The sequence below is a fragment of the Esox lucius genome, chromosome 8 (genome assembly GCF_011004845.1).
Source record: "Esox lucius isolate fEsoLuc1 chromosome 8, fEsoLuc1.pri, whole genome shotgun sequence".
Lineage (NCBI taxonomy): Eukaryota > Metazoa > Chordata > Actinopteri > Esociformes > Esocidae > Esox > Esox lucius.
In genome coordinates this window covers 19,568,288-19,583,464 of record NC_047576.1, presented here as the reverse complement: position 1 = coordinate 19,583,464, position 15,177 = coordinate 19,568,288, and positions in this window count along the sequence as shown.

Genomic DNA, 15,177 nt, shown 5'->3' with positions numbered 1-15,177 from the left:
ATTTTCTCCCTCCTTTTTTTCTTTCCTTGGACCCTGAGCCGTTTAAGAAACATGCTGCACTCGGGTCTCAGGCACTATGAGCTCCGTGTCCGTCAGGCTCACACTAGACTCTTATTCAGAGCTGTCACACCTTAAGCACTCACACACAACGACAGATTTACCTCACCGTGAGCCCTCAGACCCCAGCTCTATGACCCCTTTGACCCATCACATCTCAAGTGAAGACAACAGGCGGATTCACGCATAGATCCCCTCCTATTGTTTTATTCAGGTGGAGTTGTTGATATGAGCCGTGGGATATTTGGTGACCACAGAGAATCAGAACACGTTTATAACATCCCCTTCGAAATATGGCACCCCACTCAGAGCAGTGTCCCTTTCAGTGAGGAATCGGGATTTGATCTTTAAACACGAACAAAGAGGGCCCTAACTGGTCCTCCAACAACACCAGCAGCATCTGGTCTCCAATCCAGGGAATGACCCTGTTCAGCTTTAGAGGTAAGCCAGCAGTTGGATGCAGGGTGCTATGCTCCTGGTTAACAACCATTAAAACAAAGACGTATGTGTTGTTGATCTCTACTTTGTTATTCATCCCTTGACCCCAGACTGGTAGGGTTATTGACTATGATGTAACGTACACTAAGGTTGCTGTCACTTATCATGTATGAAGTGATTAGAATAGGTGTAAGTTTGACTTAAGCTTGACTTAAGCCTGACTTAGAAACATTCTCTGGCAGCCTGCTCCACCTTGGAAAGCTGACAGAGATCTGAACAAGCAGAGAATGCCACACATATCTCAGGAGATTTCGCATTTTGGAGAGTTATATTTTCGGAATACAGGAAAATGACCTCCTTGATTAAAACTGATAGGAGCTTTAATTTGGTTCAGGTTTAGTTTAAACTCTGGGAAAACCGATGGTTAACCAATCAACGTCAGTCTTATGCAATCACACTGCAATAACATTTCATTTGAGGAATTTTTTGTGACTAAAATATATTTCTGTTTAGAACACTAAGCCTAACCTTAAGCCCAAGGCCTAAAAAGTCACTTGCAAAAGTGAGGACCGGTAAAAAGACATAAGTAATCATGACTTAACCATGGATTGACATCTGGTCCTCACAAGTATAGTAATACACACACACACCCACACCCACACACACCCAGGTTGTTGATCACCGTGATTAATGAGTGCAACGCTACTCTGTGACGGACTAATTTGTCAATATCGAGGAAAGTTTTTGTGTATATGTGTGTACGTATTTGTGTGAGTGTGCATGTGCGGTAGAGAAAGAGTGTGTGAGGTTATTTTCATCTGACATTTCCCTCTAGCCAAATACCAGGGCTTTGGCCCTGGAGCCTGTCTCACAGTCAACCTTTTGCCTGTCGCCCTCTAACCCCCATCTCACCCGCTGCCTGCTCTCCAGGGGTTTCAAAGCCACAATGACCTCTCTGTGGGGCACGCAGTATAGGTCACCACACCTAACACTGCCGGCCAATGTCTGTTCTCTAGTCACTGTATTACCTCTGACCATCCAGCTAAGATTCTGACACTGCTTTCTTGCATAAAAATCCCCTATATCCCTTTTGGAGGTTTTCTCCACTTTACAGGTCGTCAACAGGGACTGCATATCCACCCTGAATATGCTGAAGATTTTGGCATTAATGAATCTTTATGTATCAACATGTCACAGCAGGACCCAAATCAGAGGGATCAAGTCTAAGAATAGGAACAGAATGATTCAGCAGTTTACTTGCATTCGCCTGACTCTCCTCCCTCACCCAAGTCTCCCCCTCGCCTGACTCACTCTCCTCCCTCACCCAAGTCTCCCCCTCGCCTGACTCACTCTCCTCCCTCACCCAAGTCTCCCCTCGCCTGACTGACTCTCCTCCCTCACCCAAGTCTCCCCCTCGCCTGACTCACTCTCCTCCCTCACCCAAGTCTCCCCCTCGCCTGACTCACTCTCCTCCCTCACCCATGTCTCCCCCTCACCTGACTCCCTCTACACCTTCACCCAGTCTCCCACTCGCCTAACTCCCTTTCACTACCCTTGCTTTCCCTCCTTCACCCCTTTTACATTCTGTCCTCCATAACTCACTGATTTACCCCCCTCCCAGTCTAATGTACAGAGGGATTAGAGATGTACTTCCACCTCTTCTGTACCAATCAAACGCTGATGACATCACGGGGGGAATTTTCACACTAAATCCTGTCACTGCTAAACCTGTGGCCGAACATGTTCACTCCCCCTCTTTTCTCTCTCCTTCTCTCTCTCTTTCCCTCTCTATCTCCTAATCCTGTACAACTCATCCAGGACTCCTGCTGTCAAGTCTAACTGGCACCAGAGGAAGATCTATTTATGAGGTGGCAATTTCAATGTCCACCAACAACAACCTCCCCTGTCTCTCTCTCTCTCTCTCTCCCCCTCTCATTTCTCTCTTGTTTTCTCTCTCTGAGTTGTACTCTTTGTTTGAATTGAGACAGAAGGAAAGGTTTAAAGTAGTCTGCAAGATCACACAGATCTTTTCAACTGCTGCCCAGTAACATTAAGAGCTCGAAAACCTTTTTGCCCAGTCTTCGATTCCCAGTGGGTCTCGGTCCATTTCCAACAGCCCCAGTCTCCCAATAGAGGGGCCATTGTTTTTTCTATTGATTGGCTCAAAGTCAACACTCAAGCTGCCATTAGTTTCTGCTCTGTACTTCAGCAGTAAATTAAAGCAGAGCGATGAATAAAGGAACACCTATACTGGGTATTGTACACCACATCACCATGCATATACTTCACTGTACATACCATTAGTCATAATTAGTACATACCTCACTTGTTATTGGTAGTATTTGGTGTCTTGTATTTGTTTAAGTTCAATGTTGCTTTTCCCGATGTGACCCATATTTCCATTGGAGGTGAAAGCAGACTATTTATGTCCAGGTCAGCACAGTACAGACATGTCATGACCTCTGACCCTAATTCCTCACATCTGCACTCTTCTTAAAAGTATTATTTGCTCTCTCTCTCTCTGACAAGGGCCAGGTATGTAAATGACAGGTTAGAAGTGAGGAGGCTCTGGGGTGTTTTAGTACAACTTAACACAACCCCTCTCTTACACAGATACAGATAAGAAGACAATACATGTCTTTGAGCTCAGAGAGAGAGAGGGACGTATTCTTGGGTAGAGGGAAAGATCCTTTATCTTTATGATGTACGGGCAGGAAACTCTAATTACATGTCTTTTTCTTACTTCTCTGTCTGTCCCCTTCTCTACCTCTCTCTGTGGCCCCACCTGTGTCTCTCTTCCTCTCTCTTTCTCTCTTTCTCTCTTTCTCTCTATCCCATCTTGCTATTTCTCTCTCAGTCTCTGTCTCTCCCTCACTTCCAGAAGAATGATACTATATTCACCAGTTGCACAACCATACCTGGCTAGGAGGTTCTCCTTTGACAGTTGGTGATTTGTGAGCAAAAGACAAGTTTATTCCAGCATTCTAACACACACACCTGCATGTACACACGTGCCAGACTTGTATAACAGACTATATGTTTTTGATGGAATGACTTCCTTGATGGAAAAGCTTTTTTAACAAACAAATAGCATTCCGCTATACTGGCACTTTGCCACTTGACATGCTGCCATTTTCCATATCACATTTCATGTTCTTATCCTCTCTCCTCTCTTTCCCCCTTCTTACCTCTTCTTGCCTCTCCCCTTCTCCTCTCCTCTCTTCTTTATGCCTCACCTCCCTTTTCCCCTCCTCTCACCCTCCATCTTCTCCTCAGTGTACGTCAGGTTTCAAAGCCGTAAGACTAAACTGTTGTGTTCCGGCAATCATCAGCCTGAAGATCAGATATGAGAGCATCCTTCTGGAGACACCATTATCTCCAGGACCCAGACGAGGACAGAACACAGTGGCAGTGTATGTCTGTGTGTGTGGGTGTGATTATCTGAGTGATATAACACTGAACAGTCAGCCCAACAAACACACCATTTATACCAGATTCCCTGTTAGACTGGCAGAAGACGGAACTGAAGGAAACTGGCGAGGGAAGGGAGTGGGGAGGGGTGGATGGAGTCTGAGAAACTGGGAAAACTGGGAAAACTGACTGACCCAGCACCGGCCGGTCAAAAACCCTGCTGCATGCTACTTCGCTCTCTTTCTCCCCTTTCTTTACTTTTCTCTCTCTCTCTCTCTCAATCTACCTCATATTCCCCCTCTATTGCCCCTCCCCCTCCCCATCTCCCTGATTATGGTGTTTTGTAGTACCTTCCCAGTGGAACGTAGCCAACCTAAACAGCCTTTATCCCTCCCTCTCCCATGTTGTTCCATTAAAAGACTCAAATGCTTGTTGTGGTTTTGGCAAGCAACGGTTGGTCTGAGAGAAAAAGGAGAGAGAGGGCAAAGGGAGGAAAAAGGATATGTACAGAGAAAGGATAGAGAAAGAGGGAGAGAAAGTGGGAGAGGGGGAATAAAGCGAGAGGGACAGAGAGTTTATCCACCCTATCTGATAAAACTGCTATTTTGACCTTCAGCCGTATCTTCGGTTGCTCAGAGAGGCGTGTGGTGTATACTGACTTCTATATACCCTTTGACCTCTCTTCTACCAGCCTCTCTGGATGTGCGTGTCAGCAGGTCAGCAGTCCGTAGATTCCCTCTTTTTGACAGTTACTACTAAATCAATGGAACCCTGAGTCAAACATCACCAAGCATCTGGTGTCATGAAACTCAATGCTGCAACACAACACCAGCTGCAATGGCAAAACCCACATGCATAATCAATAGTTTAAGGTGTGTTTTTTAGTCATTGGACATTTTCACAAAGATCTCCATAGTTTTAGAGCAAACTTTTTCTTCCTATTCTCCAAACCACAATCTCTAAACCGCTCTGAAAATCCTTATCCTCTCCGGGACAAATGTGGATTTCGGTCAGGGGGATGAAGGGGTTCCACTGAACGAGACAACCCACCTCCCCTCCTCCCCAGAGGAAACCCGATCTCCTTCATATGTACAGTTGACACGCTAAGAAAAATCGACTTCAGAAATACAATCTAGACCAGGCTTGTCGCCTTAAACAACATTAGGAGGAAAAATGAAATGAACTTTGTGAGAAATGATGATAACGAAATTAGCAGGATGGCAAGTGTTCTGTGTGAATCCACCCTAGAGCTGGTTCCCAAAGAGCTGAACGTGACCTGACGATAGCTGGAGGCTTTACTCTGTGAGGGGGCTCTTGAGCAGTTACACGGAGCAATCATGACTTATCATCAAACATAATGGTCGAGCAACAGTCAGAGGTGATTGTAATGGCTTGGTAATAGTACGCCCACAGATTAAAACTACATATTCTCCCAAAAGAGGGCCAATGAGGGTGACTATAAAAGAAATCCCCCGCCAAGATGAATATAACGGCCCACTGTCTGACAAGAACAAAGACTATGCCATGCTATAGAGCCATAGTAAATGTCAACCATTCCCTTTTCTATACTTTCCTTTCCAGGAATTGATCAAAACAACTTAATAAATTGTATAAATTTAATATTTTAATACCATATAGTCTCCAACTTTTGGTAAAAGCAGTTTTCTGCTATCAATAAAACGTTGTGATTGAAACAGCCCTCAGTGTTGGCTGATGTCAGTTAAACTTCTTTCTTTGCTGCTCCAGTGAGTAGTTCCATTCCAACTTTCTTACTGGCCCTTTAAGGCTGTTAAAAGCAAGGAGAAAGCAAGGACTTGGAGCTCGGTCACCAACAGTTTCAGGCTGATTAGAACCAGACCTTTGCTTTAGCTACATAGCATCATTAGCTGCTCTGCCACATTGGAATGGGGTTATGGGTTTAGTAGACCGCAGAGACCACAACCAACGAGCTTAGGCAGGCAATGAAAGGGAGGAGGGGCCAGAGATGGGGGAGAGAAGTGGAGAGGGGGGAGGACAACCAACTGAAGTGCCCAACTAATCTCTTCTCAAGGTTTTACTACAATAAAGTAATATTCCGGATGTGAAATAAAGTACAGGCTAGTAACCATTTGTTATTTTCCTTCCACCGTTCGAATGGCCAGACAGGTCCAGCCAGGCTGCCTTGCAACTGAACAGTGTGGCAAAGCCAAACTGTAAACTCCAGAGCCAGAGTGCCATTAAAGTAACCTCCAGAACCAACTGGACCTGGCTGCTTTCTTGCTTCCCAGATTGGCTAAACAGGAACACAGCGCATTGCAACCCACACATACCTGACATTTATCTTTTCCTTTTCTTTCTTTCTTTCTTTTTTTCTGTAAATCGTAGCTTTTTTTTACATGGATGTGTGATTGTTTTATGACTGTGAAAGTGTGGCAATAATTATGTATCTGTTTTTCCTTTCTCCAGGCTCTCGCTTTTCTTCTTTCTTTCCCCCTCTCCTTTCCTTTGCCATCTCTCTTCTCTCTGTCTTCTTCTCAAAACATTTTTCATTCCTATGTTCACTTAAAGGGTTATATTGACATGAAAAACATTTATTTTCCAAGCTAAGAGGAAAATAAAGAAGGTAATATAAAACAAATAACTTACAAAAGTGAAAGAGAACATTTAAGGTAAACAAACAAACAAAGTTTCAAAGGATAAAATAGTTTTATATCCTAAATTATTATGTACACACAAATAGTTAAAGTACATTAAAAAGCTTCTATTTGAGGTCATTTGTGTACATATTGGTTTCACCATTTACAAATTACACTAATATCTATAAGGATGAACACTTCTCAAGTCACCTCTATTTATTAAGGGCACCAAACAAATTGGGACAGACTAATCCAATGTCCATATTGAGGACTTATTTTCAGTATTTAGTCACATATCCTTTCCATGTAATAACAGGCTGAAGCCTGCAACCCATTGACCTCACCAGGACACTGGATATCTCTCTTGGTGATTTCTCTGCAGGCCTGTACTGCAGCCATCTTTAGTTGCTGTTTGTTTTAGACTTGTCCAACTTGATTTTATCTGGATAATGGTTATTTCAGTGAAGAACTTTCAACTTTTTGTGCACAAAAAACAGTGCAAAAACAAGTTGCTGTGTCAGTATGTCTGAGGTCATTTTTTAGGTGTATGATAGATTGGAGGCATTGCTTCTACTTTTGACAATATCTTGCTTATAAATACTTCAGTTAGAATAATTTGGCTGATGCCTTCAGCAGTTACGTCATTAAAGAAAAAAATGACCCAATTAAAGTGGCATCCATACACGACCAAACCATGACAACGTCCCCACCAGATGTGATGATCTGTCCTCAACACATTTTCTCTAAAACTCTGCAGGCTTTTACATATAGCCTAATGTAGCCTGGCAAACTAATGGTTAACACCTTAGGTGTAGCTTCTGTATGTCTGCTGTTACGGTGTGTATAGTAGTGGCTAACACCTTCAAACCTACTTCCTGAGTGTTCCTGGTCTGTCGAAATAGTTATTTATTTTCTTCTCTTCATTCTTCTGTGTTATTTTCACTGACGCCAATAGCAAACATCAAAGGAAATGCAAAGACTAGAATCAAGACTAAACATTGACAGCTCTCTTATGCCTGTACAAATGATATGACTATCAAGAAAAACTTTCCCTATATTTCGTACAGGGCGTTTGGTTCGGAAGGCGCTGTGATCTGAATGAATATAGTCTAGTTTTAACCACAGAAGTTAGTCTATTGTGTGCGAAACTAACATTCTAAACTGAGAGTTTCTCCCCGGAAACAGATCTTGGAGCCGTAACTTAGCAACTGAAGTAGCCTAGCATATGTAATACAGCTTCAGTGCCAGAGAAATGTCAATTTATAATTTTTGGAGCCTGCCGCTACTTTACAGCCAATTTGGTTCCGTCAAACCCGTTCCATTCAATTGCCTTCTGCAAGGCGAACTTTCCTCCTTGACTTATTTTGTGAACGCAGATTTTACCTGGATGATATATATAGCATAAGTACATTATAGGGAGCAAAGTTCGCTTACTGTAAGAATCTATAATGGCAGCCTCCCTTGTCTACTACAGCAGACTTAGACTAGCTCTCAATAGCTAGCAACCAGAAACCCTAAGCTAATGTTAGCAAGGCTAACAATAACATTGAACTCTGAATTTGCACTTATTTGGAAAAGTTAATTCTATTTTTTCACATTATTATTCAGAACTTCATTCTCTATCGGCATTGGTGCCAGAACCGCTTTCTGGACGGTGAGTAATTGCAAAATGCTGTAATTGTGAAAAATCCTACCTGGTGCAGCTTTAACTGCAGTTGCAATGGGCAAAGTTTATAACTTAAAAGAAATGTTATGTTTTGCATATATGTTTCCACTGTACCGAAATCGTATCGAACTGTGACTTTTGTGTACCATTATACACCTAGAAAAGTATCAAACCAATTAGTACACAAATATTCCTAAATAAAAGTTGAGAATTATACTGTAGTATACTTTAACCTAACAGTTAATTGATTTCAAATTCAAAATGTTTGAGTACTGAGCCAAAAGAAGAAAAATATCCTCACTGTTCCAATAAATACACATGTCACTGTAAATGTGTCTCTAATGTGGTCATCTATTTGGCATTAGTTAAGGAAGTGCAGCTCTTGCTCAGTGTGCGCACAACATGTCTTTTTGTTCATTTTTGGCCAGTCACTTAATCTTCCTTTCTCTGTTTCTCCATCTCTCCCCCCCACAGTCTTTTATAGAAATACACTCAGCTAAAGGATTATTAGGAACACCTGTTAACTTTCTCATTAATGCAATTATCTAATCAACCAATCACATGGCAGTTGCTTCAATGCATTTAGGGGTGTGGTCCTGGTCAAGACAATCTCCTGAACTCCAAACTGAATGTCAGAATGGGAAAGAAAGGTGATTTGGTGCCAGACGGGCCGGTCTGAGTATTTCACAATCTGCTCAGTTACTGGGATTTTCACGCACAACCATTTCTAGGTTTTACAAAGAATGGTGTGAAAAGGGAAAAACATCCAGTATGCGACAGTCCTGTGGGCGAAAATGCCTTGTTGATGCTAGAGGTCAGAGGAGAATGGGCCGACTGATTCAAGCTGATAGAAGAGCAACTTTGACTGAAATAACCACTCGTTACAACCGAGGTATGCAGCAAAGCATTTGTGAAGCCACAGCACACACACCCTTGAGGCGGATGGGCTACAACAGCAGAAGACCCCACCGGGTACCACTCATCTCCACTACAAATAGGAAAAAGAGGCTACAATTTGCATGAGCTCACCAAAATTGGACAGTTGAAGACTGGAAGAATGTTTCCTGGTCTGATGAGTCTCGATTGAGTCTGATGAGATCTGTTGAGACATTCAGATGGTAGAGTCAGAATTTGGCGTAAACAGAATGAGAACATGGATCCATCTTGCCTGTGCAGGCTGGTGGTGGTGGTGTAATGGTGTGGGGGATGTTTTCTTGGCACACTTTAGGCCCCTTAGTGCCAATTGGGCATCATTTAAATACCACGACCTACCTGAGCATTGTTTCTGACCATGTCCATCCCTTTATGACCACCATGTACCCATCCTCTGATGGCTACTTCCAGGAGGATAATGTACCATGTCACAAAGCTCGAATAATTTCAAATTGGTGTCTTTACTGAAATGGCCCCACCAGATCTCAACCCAATAGAGCATCTTTGGGATGTGGTGGAATGGGAGCTTCGTGCCCTGGATGTGCATCCCACAAATCTCCATCAACTGCAAGATGCTATCCTATCAATATGGGCCAACATTTCTAAAGAATGCTTTCAGCACCTTGTTGAATCAATGCCACGTAGAATTAAGGCAGTTCTGAAGGCGAAAGGGGGTCAAACACAGTATTAGTATGGTGTTCCTAATAATCCTTTAGGTGAGTGTATAAGTCATTTGTGTGTGGTGGTGGTGGTTTTGCTGCCATATATTCTGTACATACAGGCTAAATGTGTAGCGGAGTGAGGGAGGGTCTATGGGTGTGTACCACTTGTCATGCAGTGTCAAAACCCAGACACAAACCACAGGTTCAGACTACAGACGGGAAATGTGGAGAACCTCCCTCTCCTTCACCGGCTGTGTTCTCTCCCCTTTGATCTCTCCACCCCAAGTCCCCTGTCATGCTCTGTAACCCTCACCTCCCTTTTCTCCGTCCATTCTTACTTAGTGTCAAACCCTCTACTACTATCTCTTTCCAGTAAGCCATGCCACCTAACTACCCCCCAAATCAAGAATTAGCAATATTGATTCCAGCAATAGGCTCTGTGCACAAGCGTAAGGACGAACTTCCGCTTTAGACAGATGTCGGCATGTCATTTCCGGTATACTTAAGGCAATCACCCGCGTCGCCCAAAATTTCAGGTTTTAGTAGATGTCTCCAAGACCTGCCTAAAATAAGCATTAGTGATGTCCATCGAATTGTTGATGCCTGGTCCCCTGCTCCAACAAGCAAGTGGAACAAGGGATTCAAACTCTATGTATCGAGTTATCTGCACAACTATGAGGGTAAGTAGTTTACTGTGGTGTGCCGGCCGGCTATCGGCTAAGCTAGTTAGCGACGTGTTCCTTTTTAGTGTAGTATTAGGCAGGACAATAGAACGCATAAAAATTCACCCTAGCCTCAAAAACGGCAAAAGAATGCTGGCTGACCTGAAACGCTAGCGCGTCCCCATTCGCCTTATTCACCCACGTCACTTCCTTTAAACCAAAACGAGGCTGTGGGGTACGGAAGTAACGTTGGCCTGCCCATCTGTCATAACGTTACCTACAATGCCGCCGCATTGTTGTGTTCCCAAATGTACATCTTCAAAGAGAAAGAAATCCTATACAAGTCAAACATTCCATCGTTTCCCAAAAGATCCTGTATTTTGCCGTGAATGGATTCATAATATAAGAAAAGATCCCGGTCGCCATTTCAAGGTAAGATATTAACATTAGTTTACGATGCTAACGTTAGCCATATTTATGTTAACTGTCATAGAGATAGCTAGCTAAACCTTCTGGCTAAATAGAAATGACTTGATTAGCCACGAACCGGTCCTTTTTAAGTTATAACAAGCGAAGGGCTGATTCGGGGGTAACGTTAAGCAAGTAGTTGCTCTTTTTACTAGCCTGGTCAGCTAACGTCCTGCCGTGGGTAGCGTGTCTTACAGCAAAATATAAACAAGACGTGATCTGTGCCTGTTTATGATAATAACCATTGCTAATCTAGACCATGTTAAGCACACAACTACGCATAAACAGTGGATAAACAGCAAGCGTATTTGTTCTAACAGTGGCACCACTCCGCAAACCGAGCAGTTTATCCACAGTCATGATACCTGAATGTTGTAAGGTGCCTTCGCATTGAGCGAAAAGACTTAGCTGTCTCGCTCGTCTTGACTGTCGGCAAAATAATTTATTGTTAACACTCAAAATAACAGTCAGGCTGGTGTGGTTAATATATCTTAAAAATGCTTTGCATCAGCTTGTAATGTTGTCACGTCCCGTTGTTTTATCTAGCTAACAAGCTAACTTCAACAGTAACGTTAACTAATGCTGATTTCAGAAAAAAAGCTGTGATCGTCCGTGCATTACCTTCCACGTCGTGCACATATCCCTCGATCCAGTTGCTGTATCCTTTAAGCAAAACAGCCCGGGGAATCATGCAGTCCTTATTGGCCCATTTTTCGACATAGTCCACTGTTATGTTGGGAAGACATGAAAGATTTGATGTCCACAAAGGTATCGCCATGATGATAGACGCCCGCTTCTGCGCTCTGTCAATGAACTTCCGGTTAGAGTGTACCCCCCAGCCTCGTTTTGGATTTCAAGATGGAGGCGCGGTGAATAAGGTCCATAGCAAGTGAATTGAAACAAACCTTCGTTCAGCCTCTTCAACCTGAATGAAGCTTAAAATTCCATAGCCTCAAAAAAGCACCAAAACAGGTCTCCTCCTTTATTTTACTACTGTAACCTCATTTCACAACAAAACTGAAAAATAACAACTGGCATAGGAAGTAAACATCTGGTCCTATATGGTATTAATTGCGCTTAAACCTGCGTTACGTGGAAGTATAAAAAAAAAATCGCCTTTTCTGACTATTTCTAGTTTATCGTTTGAAGTCATTGAATGGCCCAAGCCATATTTTATTAAAAATAGGATATTCTTCTGATTAAAATGATGCCCCACTTGTACCTTGAAACTTAAATGAGTCACGTACATTATATTTCTTTTTTTTCCCGTACAACAGCATCACTCATCTTGTTGTGAGTTTAGGTGTTTACTAATGCAAATGAGTATTAGCAAGTAAACCGGAAACTGCAATGCAGACTTCTAGACAAAAGCAGAAGTTCCTTACTACGCTGGTGCACAGAGTCTATTATCTCCATAACTCAGTAGATCCTGATGGGGCACGGGAGTTTGCAGGGGCCCCCCCAAAGATGTAGGTGGGATTAACAAATGCAACTCAATTGTTATGAAATTTACAAATTAGCTGAATTATCTCTGTCAATTAAAATTGCTCTCAATAATGTTAAAACAATGGGCTATTTTCCACACTCTCTCCCTGTTGTTTCTACTTGAAAGAAAGGTTTATTTATTTTTGATCCTGGGGATCCTTTTTTCAGATTATCTAGCCTAATCATGGACAGTGGAGACATTATTCTTTGGAATTTATACAGATTTAAGAGTTTTAGATTGTTCAAAGGAAGCCTCTCCCGGCCAAAATGAAAGTGTACGGGGCAACGAATATAGCATTCGAAATTATATGATTCATTCGATTTTCCAAATCGGGAAAACGGGTATATTAATATAGGTCTCACCATTTTCTCTGAAAAATTTTGTGTCAAAACGAGCATTGTATCAATGGTTATTGCTGTTTATTCTTTCTGGAAAATGTGTAAGCAGCTGCCGTGCAGATGAATCTGTCTGTGAGGAGGCTGTATCTGTAACCGTCTTTGTTTACAGAACTGTAGCTCACATTAAACCAATGCGAATCTGTCTGCGAGGAAGATTTATCCAGCAACCGGCTTTTTAAACTGTAGCCCACGCTAGCTAGTATAAAATACTAGCTCAAACAAAAATGACTACAGGTTCTATTACTTGCTAGTAAACCGAAGCGAATCTATCTGCTAGGATGATTTATCCAGTAACTGGGTTTATTTACTAGACTGTAGCCCTCGTTATGAGTGAGATCTATTGCTACCTAATGCAATCAAGAACATCGATGAGTCCGTGTTTAATGAATGGTGGTGTTGCGAGAGCGAGGAACCAGGTGCAGGCAGGGGTAGTCGGTGTTGAATCTTTAATAAACCAAACAAACACCGAGCACAAAAAACACAATGAAAGAAAAAGGCTGACTAAAGCAGCAAAACGAAATGTAGCAACGGGTATAAGAACTTACATGTAACAGCAACACAACATCAATGATCCACACTGTGGGGAGCAGAGGGGAAACATTTAAACACTTACAAATTAGTAGATAGGGACCTGGTGTACATGATTAAGACATGTGACAAAAAAAGTCCGGGATTTGTTCGTAAGTGATGGGAAAATGAAGGTGCACGGAACGGTGGCGCTGCTGCTCACCTTACCGTGACACCGTGGATGAGGCTGAATGGGCTCCAGCAAGTGCAACAGATGGCATTGACTTTCAAGCTCTTATCAACCCTGCAGTTTTGGAAACCTTCCATGTCCCCATGTCCCCAAGACAGAGGCTGAAGGGACCTAACAGACAACTCTCAATTCAGGAAGTAGGCATGTAATATCTATTTGGATAATTCTGTCGTAAATCCTGTTCTGCATGAATAGTATGGGGAGGTACTGAAATTATTACTACTACGCAGCATTGGCACGATTTTGATACTGTTGGGAGTGGCCATGTCTGTTATTTTCCCTGACTGACAACATTCCGAAATAACGGCCTGTCTTTTAGACAGTTAGCTAGATTTGATTTTATTAACACTAGGGGACTGCACATTCTCAAAACATTTAGATAAATGTCCATAAATTGTGCTTGTTACTAGCTAGTAAACTCTCCTGAGGTCAGCGCTGTAGTTCAGCTGGTTTGAAACAGCACCACGCTGATAGCTTGAGTGCGGAAGTTTACAGATGTTGTGAGGTAGTGCATTGTTTATGATAAAAATTGTTTGGTTTCAGGTAAAACATAACCATTGATACAAAGCTCGTTTTGGCACAATTTATTAAGGAGAACATACGGAGACCTATATCAATACACTGTGGCCTTCCCATTTTGGAAAGCCGAATATATAATATATTTTTCGAAAGCTAAATCGGTTGCCCCGTTTAGTTCCATTTTAGCCCAGAGAGAGAGTGCAGGAAAAAATGAAAACTCTCAAAACTATATTAATTCCAAAAAGTAATGTCTCCACAGACCAGGATTAGGCTAGACAATCTGAAAAAGGCCCAAGGGTCAGAAATAGCAAACCTTTCCTTTAACAAACTCTCATATATGTGAGCTGACTTATAGCAACTAAAATAGTGCAGTCAAATTTAACTGGGTAATTCATAAGCACAATTAAGAGTTGTGTATAAAAGTATATTTTTACTTTCCTCAAAATGAATACTGGGCTCAGTGATGACAGCTGAAATACTACTATGGTAATATACACATTAAAATACATTTTGTGGCCTAAAGAATTTGAAAAGCGATGTTCCTTTGAACCTCAGGCAGTTAGCTCAAACCGGACAATTTCTCTACCCAGTCAGAGACAGACTATATGTTCACACATAATAGAATGTATTCAGCTGCTTTAAGTTTATTTAAACACAGCAATTACAGTGGCTTTCAAAAGTGGACTTTGGCACATTGTATTGTGTCAACATCAAATCAAATGAAATATAATTAGGAGCTTTTGTCACATATCAACACAAAAAAAGTAAATAATGTCAACAAAATCTGCAAATTGTGATTCAGAAGCACCAATCAGGGAGAGGACATAAGGACATTTCCAAGGCATTAAATATCCCCTAGAGCACAGTACAGTCCATTATGATATGAAGAGAATCTGGCCTAAATTTGATTCTGTCTAGAACAGGCCGTCTTCAAAAACTGAGTAACCTGGCGAGAAGGGCACTTGTCAGGAAGAGAACTATGGCAACTCTACAGGAGTTTCAGTCTTCCACGGCTGAGCTGGGAGACACTGTGCCTACTACTAGAGCCCTACTACAAGAATGGCCTTCATGTCAGTGTGGTAAAAAGAAAACAACATTAAAACTC